We start from the raw sequence: 13,913 nt of genomic DNA on the forward strand, positions 1-13,913 counted from the left end.
ACAAATGTCTTTGACGCTCAAGAATCACCATCGTTCTATCATTTTATGTTTAGGCATCTCTGTACATCATCCCATTTTCTTGGGGAATTCCATAAAGGGTTTTGTAAATGCATCTCTTAATCTTGGGAGAACAGAGATTATAACTAGCTATGAGATTCTGAGAATGGCAGATAAGATCCTTTATCAAACTGTCCAGTTATTAATAGATAATAGGCTTATGGGATTACTCTTTCAGTAATTAAATTATTGATGATAATAACATGTTACAGTGGAGTAAGAGGAGTATTGCAGTTTTTAAAAAGGTTAGTACTGTGAGAAAAAATGTGTGTAGTACCTCTAAAGATATTCAGGAAATAAAATATATAAATCTCGTTAGTCACTTCTCCATTATATTTTAGGGAACAAAACAGGTTAGATTTTTCCTAATGTATTTGCTGAATAAACATCAATTTTGAAAGTAGGGCTACAAAGATTATGTGCATTGTGGACATTTATTAACATAATGATAATAAAACATGAGTTGTGTAAAACCCTTTGAAGGACCTCCTAATGGCTAAACTCTGTCCTGAGACATATTCTAGCCCCATGTTTCTGAGCTCTGACAACATAAACCTACTATGCAATTGAGCATATGCTCATAGCCTATTTCCAGAAACAGACTTACATCTGTTTATATTTCAGATTGTCTTTCAGATTGCCTTCCTATACCATGTGAGTTTTTTCTGTTAGCTTAAAGTACCTCGTGTTACAGGTCTAGAAAGTCCAGCGCCATCTCTATCATCCCTAACAGAGAATAGATGGGAAGAGAATTCAAAGTCAGAATTCCTTGAGGCACTAAGGTCAGAAAAATTCGTATAAGCACTCTATTAGCTGTTTCACTTATTCCACCGACATCCCGACATCCTGCTCTGGGTGATGAAGTTGTATAGAACGGAGATTAAAACATAACAGGATTTAAAGCAGCCAAGGAAAGAAGATCAATGACTGAAGATACCCTTTATCTTCTGGACAGCCGCAAGGGGTTATTTCCACTTTACTCAGGAAGATGGCCAGTTTTCCTATCTTGTATCTTAGACCCAGATCTAATCAGTTGAGAGCACAAATCAAAATAAACTGGCCTGAATAACTGAATTCTAGGATACAAAGATACATCATTTTTCATATGCCAAAGCTTCTCTGTTTCCTTATTGTGTTGTTCCTACCAATAATAACTGGTTCTCAGCACATAAGGTACTAGATGGATCAGACCTGGGCAGAATCTGCTATAATTTTTAGAATCATTCTTATAATTCTTAGCCCATTTAAAATATTAGAAAACACAGTAATGGAAAAGACAGAACTCCTTAGTAGATTTTGGCAATGAAATCTATCTGACAGTGAATTATTATTATTTCAAATTTCCTATACTTGAAAAGCTTTTCCATTGATGGTGATTTACTTTTAAATGAACTGTTGTTGAATTTAACACTCTTGATTCTCTCTGACAGTTTCCTGTCTTTTGGAAAAGACAGGAAAACCAGATATTCCAAAAATAGCAGAATTTTAGACTAATTTTTTTTTAAGTTTTTAATCTATAGGATTGAGCCAAAAAACATAAAGACTCGTTTAAAGAGAGGTACCGTCCAATTCTGTTATTAAGCACAGTTACTTCTGAAATGTCTTGACAAAGTTTCAAGATTGAAGAGTAGTATTGCACGGCTATTTTTCTTACATGTGATGACAGAGAGGAAGGCCCACATTTAGGATTGTAGTGAAATGTGTATAGTTTATAGCTTCAATGTACTATTTATAGTCTGTAGCATAAGTTACTTGCAAATGGAAAAATAACTTTTACAATTATTTTTATACTTCAAAAGAATTACTATATACTACTGTATTATATTCAAATTAAAGTTTACTATTTGGTTCTTATTATGGTATTCTATTGAGTGTGATGAGTATGGGACCTGGGTAAGTCATGTGCTTTTTCCTCTTTCCTGGCCCTACAGTGAAGGGAATGAAATAAAGTTTGGGGCCCCACAAGTTACTCTTTACAAGAAAGGAAAGTAGATAATCCCTAAGAATCCCTTTCCACTAAGAGGCTGGCGGTTCCTGCTGAATCATATTAGGTTTAGCTCTTTGCTGAATTGCAACCCATTCAGATGTTATATGACCAGTGCATAGCACAATGCCTCACACACAGCAAGGTCTCAAATACTTTTTGACTGAATAACTGAACATATAGTAACTGGTAGAGAAAAGGACTTGTGAGATCTGACCTCATATATTCTGGTTCCCATATAATTATTGTTCTCTTGTGTGCTAAGCATATGCCAAATGCTTAGGGATGCAAATATAAATAATGCACAGTCCTGGGCCCTGAAGAAACTCAGTCTAACAGAGTATACGCAACTAAACACAATAACATGTGATTGACATCATGAGTAGGAACAATGTATTGAGAGATAAAGGGCGGCAATGGGAATGTTTGTACCCATGAAAATGGGACACCTCCTGCCTAATTTGGGGAAAGCAATCAGAATGGATCCTGAAGCTAAACAACTAGCAAGATGCCCGGACTTCTGCCATCTGTACAATACACACAACATGCATCCAAGTACATAGAAGCCAAGAGACTGCTTTCCTCCTCTACGGCTTAGTGCACTTTAAAAAAGTTGCAAGCATGCAGTATATTACAATAGTTATATCTATTTTCTAATGGCAAAAATGAATTAGTGATTTACTAGTTCCTATGTTCCAGACTTTCTCAATATGACTTAGATGAATAATCATCTCATCTTTCTTTTCTTCTTCATCCTCTAAAATACTTATACATTAAGGCATATATGTACTTTATTATTATTATTTTTTTTTTTTTTTTGAGACAGAGTCTCACTCTGTTACCCAGGCTAGAGTGCCATGGCATCAGCCTAGCTCACAGCAACCTCAAACATCTTGGCTCAAGCAATCCTCCTGCTTCAGCCTCCCAAGTAGCTGGGACTACAGGCATGTATCACCATGCCCGGCTAATTTTTTCTATATATATTTTTAGTTGTCCATATAATTTCTTTCTATTTTTAGTAGAGATGGGGGTCTCACACTTGCTCAGGCTGGTCTCGAACTCCTGAGCTCAAATGATCAACCCATCTCCGCCTCTCTGAGTGGTAGGATTACAGGTGTGAGCCACTGTGCCCAGTCTATATGTACTTTACAATAATGTTGTAACAGTATTCCTGACTATTCAGAGATGATCTCAGAGCAGCAGAGCTAGGGACCTAGAGATGTACCTGTAATTTACCTTAACTTTGGTCTTGGGGAATTTGAGAATATGAGACAGCACACAATAAAATGAATACTATCAGCTGATGTGTGTGTATTAGGTGTACAGTGTATAGACAAGTTTGCATATTTGTTACCATCAAAACCCTTTCTTTAAATAAAATTTGAATGCCCAATACACCTCGGGGCTGCTCTGGTGGTTGGGGAAAGGAGAAGAGAGGAAGGAAATGAGGCACGTTCACCCTCAGGCTGCCCCTTGCAGGGTAACACAATTTACAAACCTCAGACAAAGAGAATAAATACCCAGCCTCAAGTGAGAGGGCAATGGGCATAATCTGTGAGTGTATTTTATCTAATTTGTTTATTATTTTTTTTGTATATTCATTCCTGTATTTATTTGGTCAGTTACTTATATCCCACTGTGTTCCAGAAGAAGTTTGAGGAAAATTATGAAAATATATATAAATCAATAGATAGATGGCACTTAAAAGTAAAGCAAGCCAAGAACAAAGTTAATACATAGAAGTATATACTGGAGCCAGGTGTGGTGGCTCACAACTGTAATCCTAGCACTTTGGGAGGCTGAGGTGGGAGGATCCCTTGAGGTCAGGATTTTGAGGTTGCAGTGAGTTGTGATAATGCCACTGCCCTCACATCCGAGTAACAGAGGGAGACCCTGTCTCAAAAAATAATAATAATAATTAAAAGCATATACCAGAGGCCAGCATGGTGGCTCTCGCCTGTAAACATAGGTTACAAGATAACATTTTTGTTGCTGTAGTTTGAATGTGTCCCCCGAAATTCATCTGTTGGAAATTTAATTCACAATGCAACAGTGTTAGAAGGTGGGATCTTTTGACAGGTGCTTGGGTCATGAGGGCTCTGCCCCATGAATGGATTAATGTCATCATAAAAAGGGCTTGCAGCAGTGAGTTCACCTACTCTTGTCCTTCTGCCTTCCTCCATGTGAAGACACAACAACAAGGCCTTCACCAGATGTTGGTGCCTTAATCTTGGTCTTCTTGGCCTTCAGAACTGTGAGAGAATAACTTTCTGTTCTTTGTAAATTACCCCGTCTCATGTATTCTGTTATAGCAGCACAAAATGGGCTAAGACAGGTGTGATTCCATTTTTGCATACATATTTCTGTGTATATACACATAGATGTCAAGAAGGATGCTCATGAAAAGTTAAAATTAGACCTTTATTAGTATCTAAAGAATGGAGAAACAAAGACCACATGGACTTGCTATTAAACTGGAACGAACATGTGCACAGAGAGAAGTAAAATTCAGTGGAAATCATGTATGAGGGAGGAGGGAATAGGCAAAAACCTACCTAATAGGTACAGTGAACACTATCTGGGTGACGGGCACACATAAACCTGACTCAAGCATAACAAAATCGATACATGTAACCAAAAACTTTTGTAGCCCCATAATCTTGAAAATTGAAAAAAAATTTAGACCTTTATTAATAATCGTTATGCATCTTCTAAAAGTAGTTAAAAAAATAAGGTTTTTTTTTTCTTCTCATGTAACCAAAAGACTAGAAGTAGGTGGTTACTGGTATAGGTTCCGTGGAAGGGAAATGACCACTGGGTGACTTTGCAGATCCAGTGAACCCACAGTAAGATGGACTTTGGCCAGGACTGCATTTATTACCTGGTCTCCCAACTTATCGCTGTTTACTAACACACTGTATCTCATAATCCTCCAAATAGCTAGGTATTCCCTAGTGTACTGTCACCTGAGTAAATGGCCACAGGTCCTATTGGGAAAACACTGGGGAAATCATTAAAGTACACGTGTATGGTAGTCATTACATGACTGTATACATTTGCCAAAACTCACAGAACTGTGCAATAATTTAGGTGATTTTTTTGCATAATAAAGCTATTTTTTTAAAAAAAAAAAAAAAAGAATCCCAGGTTTAAGTTCTTGTTCACTCTCTATGGTCACAACTGCTATTCAGAGACTGAAATTAGACCTGGGCATCAGTCCCGAGTATCAATGGGATTAAAATTATAGGAACACCAGAGACAAAGAGAATTAAAGCTTCTGGTGGAGGGAGGTAGGCACAAATTGCAAACAAATTATCAAAAATCAGATTGACAAATGACAGTGGGCTTCTCGATAACATTACTCTGAATGCTGTAAAACAACGATACAATCCCTTAAGAATTCTGAAGAAAAGATATTTCCAACTAGAAACTGTCATTCAAATATGTAGTAGAATGAATATCTTTTCAGCCATGTGTATAACATAAAATTATCTCCTGAATAATGCACTCCATCAAAAATATGGGAACGAACTAAGAATAAAAGAAGACATGGCATATAAGAAACAGGGGCCCCAAACTTAAGAGAGGGGTGAAGGGAATGCCCAGGATAAGGGGGACAGGACATAAGCTCTGCGACAGTCCCAGCCATCAACCAGCACAGAGTGGAGCGGACAAAAGGCTCCAGGAGTGGCTCATTCATCATTAAATACATGGAATACCTAATTTATTAACATATTAACACTTATTAACATAGAGTTTAGATGCGAGTTATATAGAAAACTAAGCAAATAAGAACATTATTATTTCTTTTTAAGAAGAAAATTATTAAGGAAAAGTATAGTATACTTCGTGGATCACCCGTGTAAAGCATTTATATGGTCATAAAACTGTAAGCACTGAATGCTGATTCAACCAAAAATTGATCCACCTGTGTTAGGAGGATGGGGAGATAGGAAGTATCCATGTGTGTGTGTGTGTGTGTGTGTGTGTGAGAGAGAGAGAGAGAGAGAGAGAGAGAAAGAGAGAGAGAAAGCCCCATATTTCATGCAATATAATAAATGCATGCATTTAGACAAAAAATGTCTAAGATTTAGTTCTGAGAAGCAGAGGAGGCTGAGCCAAACAGAGACTCACAGAAATAAGTCATATTTGTAGGAAGCACTTTGCCCTGCAGCAAAGATACCATTGTGAGCAGCTCTATAGCTCCTGATCAAATAAAATGGAGAAGAGTAAATGCAAAACTCTGAGTCACAAGGTAAATGTCTGCTACATGGGCATGGCCCAGGGGTCCCCCTACATACATATTTATCAAAATAGCTGGTCCAGAAAACTTCATCTTCCTTAAACATGAGTAACCAAACCAAACACACAACATGGCTTAGAGTCTATAGAAAATTAACACAAGAAAAAAATAAGGAAAGGAACAAAAAAATAAAATGGTTGACAGAGAATCTCAGTAAAAAATTGATAACTAGAAAATCAGTGTATATGAAAGCTATTGCCAAATATTTTACTCTGACAGAAAGGTAGAAAGTAGTGTTAGTATATTGGTATCTTTAAGATATCATTTAAAGGTGATAAATCAAGTGGTAGGTATATGAGTGTGTTTTACAACACAAAGTGTATAAAAAGAGAAAATACATTAATTTCATCATTGAAATTATGGTATGAAATTATAGGCCATGTCCAAAGAAATTAAGGATTAAGGGCATTAAAAGTTATTCCATTAAAACAAACAGGTAAGCCTTCCAAATTGTCAGAAGTAACACACACAAAACAAAGCAAATAGATAGCCTCATGGAGCATCAAAAAGGTTTAAATCAGAAAGAATGACATAAAATAATGTGCCAGATCTATGCTCAAACATACCTCTTGTGTCAAATATGTAAATGGGCTTAGCCCATCTATTAAAAGAAAAAGACTGGCAGATTGGATCACAAAACAAAATCTAACTCTGTGCTGTTACTCCCATTCAGAACAAAGTAATGCATAAATGTTGATAATAAAAAGATGGGCAATAATACCATTAGGCAAATGCAAATAAAAAGAGAGCAGGTGTCACAATCAAACAAGGTTGAATCTGGGTCAAAATCATTAAGCAAGTCAAAGAAACACACTTTGAATTATAAAGGGTCCATTTCCCAATGAAGATACTAACAACTATGAATATGCAACAAAGAAAATAGCATCAATATTCAAAAACAAAAATGATAAGAGTCACAGAATACTAGTAGCAGAAGATTATAGCTCATGGATAGTCAAAATGAAAAAAAATCCAACAGCAGCTGTGGTTTAAAAAATAAAATAAATGTAAGTAAAGCTTGTAGGTAATCCAAATATCACAAATAATAAGAATAAATTGGTTTTTTTTAATGTAATACTGTTTAACTTTCAAAACATTTCAGCATTCTAAATATAAAAAGTAACAGAACATTGCAAATGTGTTTAAGTACAGAAGATTCTTGAACTTTCATTGATGCAGTGTCCACTTTGCTGACAATGAAGAGTTCTACTGTTTGTTTCAAAAGAAACAGTTTAAAAACTATCTCACTTAAACTAAAAAAAAAAAAAAAAAAAAAAAAAAGAATCCAAACACTTCTCATGCCAGCTGACCCCCCTTTGTCCACAGCTAGGAATGGCAGCAGAATGCTATGTCACTATATAAGTGACAACCTGAAGCTAAATGGATGCCCGCTGCAATGTCAACAGGTCCAGCTCACAGTGCACGCCCTGAGCAAGGGCCCCTTCAAAGGGCATTTCCCCACGGCCTCAATGCCAAGCAAGGAGCAGCAAGAGTTCGTCTCAGTTGTTTTGTTCTTTTTACAAACTGTGAAACTGTCTGGTCCTAGTCTTTCTTTTTTTCTTTGGAGTAGAAGGGCAGTTAACTCTTTGGCAACATTCTTGATTTCTTCTATAGTAATTGGTCTAGATTTTCTGTCTTTTCTGGAATCAATTTTGTTACACTTGTATTTTTTTTTCCTATGGATAAACCATCACTGTGATTCACATTTTTGCCACGAAGTGTCATCTGTAGTTTTGTTCTGTTATCTCATGTTTTGACATCAGGTGGATCGCCAGGAAGTCCCATTGCCCTTTCTTGGAACAGTGTCCTGTCCCCCAACTCACCCTCCACCTCAGCAGAAGCTCCTGGTAGCCATACTTTTCCTCTGGGACTGAGCACCCAAGTCAAACGAGGTCAATCAGAGATCCTTCCCCAGGATTCTGGAATTAGGGGGAAGGGCTCCCAGTCTTAGTCTGGGCTTAAACAGAGAAGATGTAAAAAATTTGGGGGAATTATAACAAGGCCATATTTTTAACCATGTCACTTCAGGAGCAGAGAAAGCTAATCCACAGAGAGGGAAGCAGAATGAAGCAGATCTCAGAGAGAAGCAGAAATGAGACAGAGAGAAAATTGTCTGGAGTCCACATGGCTTTTTTAGTTCGTAATTCTGGTTCCATCTTCATGGGGACTGACTGCATTCCTTCCCTTGGGTTCTGGGCGGCACTCCTACATCTGGTGTATAAACTCATGTGTTTAAACTAGCTTGAGTTGATTTCTTTTTGATACTTGCAACCAAAATTGTCAACATTATTTTTTCAGTTCTAATTCCCACTGCCCTTCTTCCAACTCTGTTAGGACATGGCAGCTCCTACCACCCACCAGGCTGTTTCGGTCCATCTCTAACTCTATGGTCAGGCCTGACTTATTCTATTCGTCCACATCCTCATCAAGTCCCTGTTTCCTTCATGAACTTTTCTCTGACTCTTCCAAACCTCTTGGATTTCTCCCTACACTGAATTTCCATATTACATTTATATATGGTTGGGGGGAGCTGAAAAATGTTACTCCAGTTATGCAAATAACACTCAAAGTTTTTTCCTCTGAAGCATCTGAATGACTTTCATGCAGAATCTTTTAGTCCTCCCGCTATTGCAGTGAAATTCCCACAGCCTTGCCCCGTGATTACAATCTAGTGAACCTATTCAAGACAAAATCTACTATTTTATTAGTTTAGTATTTCACTACTTAAAGCACAATTTACAATAAAACAGGTTCTGCTCAAGGGAACTGTTTAATATTAATTCCATGACATTTCCCTTAAAATTAAAACAGAAAATTATTACACTTTATAAGTGTAGAAACTGAATAGTATATAAAATGTCCATTAATACATTCACAGTATAAACAAATTGTGGTGTATTCATAAATGGAATGTTATGCAGCAAGAAAAAATAAACTACTGATAATATGCAATAACATGGATGAACTTCATAACTACTATGTTGAAAGAAGCCAGACACAGTATATATGAGTACATAATGCATGATTCCATGTACATATAAAGTTCAAGAACAGGCAAAACTAATTTGTGGTGATAGAAGTCAGAATGGGGGTTACCTCTGAGAGGATATTGACTAGGAAGAGGCAAGAGGGACCTATCGGGATGGTGGAAATCATATGCATCTTGAGTGGACAGTGGTTGAAGGAGTGTGTGCAAAAAGAAAAATTCATCCAGTTGAATGCATCTTCTGTATGTTAAGAATTAATTCATTTAAAAATTTAAGGCCGGGCGCGGTGGCTCACGCCTGTAATCCTAGCACTCTGGGAGGCCGAGGCGGGTGGATCGCTCAAGGTCAGGAGTTCGAGACCAGCCTGAGCAAGAGCGAGACCCCGTCTCTACTAAAAATAGAAAGAAATTATATGGACAACTAAAAATCTATACAGAAAAAATTAGCCGGGCATAGTGGCGCATGCCTGTAGTCCCAGCTACTCGGGAGGCTGAGGCAGTAGGATCGCTTAAGCCCAGGAGTTTGAGGTTGCTGTGAGCTAAGCTGACGCCACGGCACTCACTCTAGCCTGGGCAACAAAGTGAGACTCTGTCTCAACAAAAAAAAAAAAAAAAAAAAAAATTTAAAAAGATGCAGATGTTCAGTTACCAGAGTTTGCTGCAAGGCAAAACAAGCATAGCTGGGCTGTATCCATAGTTAAACCTAAGGGTCTCTGTTCTATTTCTAAAACTGGGCTACATAATGTCTCTCCCAAGATCCGTTCTCAGTGTTGTGAATATACATCCAGAGACATTTATATGTATATATACACACACACATACATATGCACACACAGACATGTTTATATATACACATAAACATATACAAATAATACATTATTTCTCCCTTTTAACAAAGTGTTTCTCCTCTTTTTATCCTAATGGTAGTATACTAAATATTGTTCTGCATGTTCCTTTTTTTTTGCTTAAGAATAGATCTTGGTGGCCGGGCGTGGTGGCTCACGCCTGTAATCCTAGCACTCTGGGAGGCCAAGGCGGGAGGATTGCTCGAGGTCAGGAGTTCGAGACCAGAAATGATCTGGACAGCTAAAATTATATATATAGAAAAAAATTAGCTGAGCATGGTGGTGCATGCCTGTAGTCCCAGCTACTCAGGAGGCTGAGGCAGGAGGATTGTTTAAGCCCAGGAGTTTGAGGTTGCTGTGAGCTAGGCTGATGCCACGGCACTCTACTAGGGGCAACAGGGTGAGACTCTGTCTCAAAATAAATAATAAAAAATAGAATTTTTGCCATTGGAGGCAAGGAATGGAAATAAAGAGGAATTTTAGAGAGAGAGACTGAGAGAGAGAGAGAGGCAGAGAGAGAGAGAGACAAAGGTTGAAAAGGGCCTTGAATAGACAAATGATGATAATGTGCCACAAACTGTGGAATAGGATTAATTCACCCTTCTTTGCCTGAAGCGAAAATTAAAGAAAACAACCCATCAAGGTCACCAATAATCTCCATTTTGCCAAATCCAGCAATCATCGCCCTCCCTCATCTTATTGGACTTCTTGGGAGCATTCAACACAGTGGGTTGACTACTCCCACTTTCTCAAAATGTGTTTGTTGTACGATCAAGTCACTTCTCTATTTAAAATTTTCCAATTGCTTCTGGTTTCATTTATAACACAATCCGAATTCCTTATACCATTCCATCACCTGGCCCCTGGCTCCCACCGAGATTGCATCTCTGCCCACCTTGCTCTCCGTGCTTCCGCCGCTTTCACCTTCCTTCCAGCCCACCAAGCTCACTCCCCTCACAGACCCTGCACTTGCTTTTCCTTCTCTGTGACACTCTTCCTTTGGATCTTCACAGACATTCTGGTCTTAACTCAAATGCTGTCAAAAAGGTATGAGCAGCTCGATCTCACGAGGCTATTTATTTATAAAACAAAAACAAGAGTGCCTGATCTGATCTTACAGCACTACAGTTAAATAAAATTAAAGACATTCTGACTTTGCATTCAACAGGAATTGACTTTTACCTCTTCTCAGCCTCCTTGAAGGCCCCCACTCACCACTCAACAAAAGCAGTTAGAATTTTCCAAATTTGCTCAGAAATGTATAGGCAGACATGCTCTACCCTGAGTCCCTAGTAACAAAGTTACTTTTTCCTCACCTGTTCAGTCTCTATCTGCTAAATTGGATAATCTATTTCAAATTTGGTGATTGCAACCAATTAGAGAATTGTGAAATCAGTTTTGAGGGTCACAAGCAGCATTTTTTTTTCCAAAAAAGAAATAGACTACAACAGAATTTAATAGCAAATATCAAAATGCACCATACTGATCCTTATCCAGAACTGATGATACTTCAACTGCGGGTGAAGAGTAGGGCCCAGGGCAGGAAGTGAGGGGTGACTGCATGCACTGGCGTCTCACTGGAACTCCTGCATTCATTTTTGGACGGATAACATTGTACAGCCCAGGCTGGGCGCGGTGGCTCACGCCTGTAATCCTAGCACTCTGGGAGGCCGAGGCAGGTGGATTGCTCAAGGTCAGGAGTTCGAGACCAGCCTGAGCAAGAGCTGAGACCCCCGTCTCTACTAAAAATAGAAAGAAATTATCTGGCCAACTAAAATATATATAGAAAAAATTAGCCGGGCATGGTGACACATGCGTGTAGTCCCAGCTACTCGGGAGGCTGAGGCAGTAGGATCACTTGAGCCCAGGAGTTTGAGGTTGCTGTGAGCTAGGCTGACGCCACGGCACTCACTCTAGCCTGGGCAACAAAGCGAGACTCTGTCTCAAAAAAAAAAAAACATTGTACAGCCTAATTTCATATTATCATAACTACCTGTGACTAAAAGAACAGGAGAACTTTGTTGATAGAAAACCCAGAATTTTCAGTTGGATTCTAGTGAAGAACTTACAGTATGTTTTTGGGACAGGATGTCATCACTATGATGTGTGTGTCAACTATAATGTTAATTAAACTAGCATAAATTGCTCTCAAAGAGGTTGTTTTATTATTAGAAGAAAAAGGAACAAGAAAGGGAAAAATAGAGAAATGTTCAAATTTAGCTGCTGGATCTGGAATTGTAAATAGTGAAAATACTGAGAAGATGTTCACTCTAATTGACAAACATTGACTTTACATCTTATTCTAAAAAGAGAAAGATAAGTGCATTTCCTGCAAATGAAAGCTTAATACCTTCCAAATTAAAAGGACATCTGAAAATACAGTATGATGAATTTGTCAATAAGCCCCTCAAATACGTTCTTAAGAAAAAAAGCGGGTAAAGTTATTGACACAATTTCTTAGTTCCACAAAGCTTGAGAAAGACAATCTTTGTATTTAGTTGCCTATTGATGTGGCAAAAGAAAAATGGATCATACTAAGTGCTGAAAATTTTTTTCATCCCGCATTTATGAGTATGGTGCTTTTGGTGACAAATCAGCTGATAAATGAAAAACTTCTGGTGGTAATGTCAGGTTTTAGTCTGAAATGTCGGTTCTTAGCGCGCTCATGGCTGAAGCATGACCAGACATGCCAAAGTTAGGCAAGCACAAAAATGAGGTTTATTGAGGAAAGAAAGATAGGATTATAGGGCAAGAGCAAGGCATAGGTTTACAGTACACATGTCATGGATGACAACCGGCCCCATTGTCACAGCAAAGGGAAAGCCAAAGGAAGGGTGCAAAAAGGGCCTGGTTACGGTCTGCGTCTTGTTTTACCATGCAGGGATTTGGGACCTCCCTGGTGGCTCAGACGTGGCCATGGAACCACTTGATTGGACAGTTGGGAATTGCATGACCTGTGTCTTACTGCACATGTAGATTTTCCATAAGCCTCTCTGAAAGCCCATTGGCGGGGGTGACTTTCAGGCAGCACCCACTTTCGTTCCTAGGAGACCCAGAATCCCTCGCTATCTACCTAACAGTAACACAATATCAAGTCTATCACTATAGAACATTTAGAAGAAGCAATAGTTATGAAGCAGTCACAGTCCAACTTGATGAGGGCACCTATACTGCAAATTTCAATTCTGAATCCTAGCTTAGATATGGAAACTCCGTTATTTGCTCACAGCTTTGTGAACAAGGAATTAACCCAGGACCTTTACCATCAGTTATTAAGGAGCTTCACAAGGCTACTGAAGTACTAAAGGCTGCTGAAAATATGACGAGCTGACTTTCTGGAGAAATCCTGATATGTCAAGCTCAGCAAGAGGAACTGAAGATTGCATTATCGTCAAGAATGTACAATGAAATTATCATATGCAGCACTGTAGAAAAATTTTCCTTTTTAAAAGAATTATAAAGCCATAGCTTTATAATCAGTGAAAAGTGGCTTACAGAGAGAACTATCAGATTTGTTTAAATAACATTTTATTCACATTTTCTTAACAGCCCTAATGCTTTGGTATTGCCATGTTCATATTTATGTATTCCTTATTTATAGCTCTGATAGCTTTAATTTTCTAAGCAGTCTATCAGATGTGCACATCTGCTGTGCTTAGTTGAAGTATAGTGGAACCCATCAGTAGTGATGTGTAGTAGTTATGACTTGACATTTCCATTATAATCTTTAATTTTGAA

Source organism: Eulemur rufifrons, chromosome 29 (assembly GCF_041146395.1).
Source record: "Eulemur rufifrons isolate Redbay chromosome 29, OSU_ERuf_1, whole genome shotgun sequence".
In the NCBI taxonomy this organism is placed as follows: Eukaryota; Metazoa; Chordata; class Mammalia; order Primates; family Lemuridae; genus Eulemur; species Eulemur rufifrons.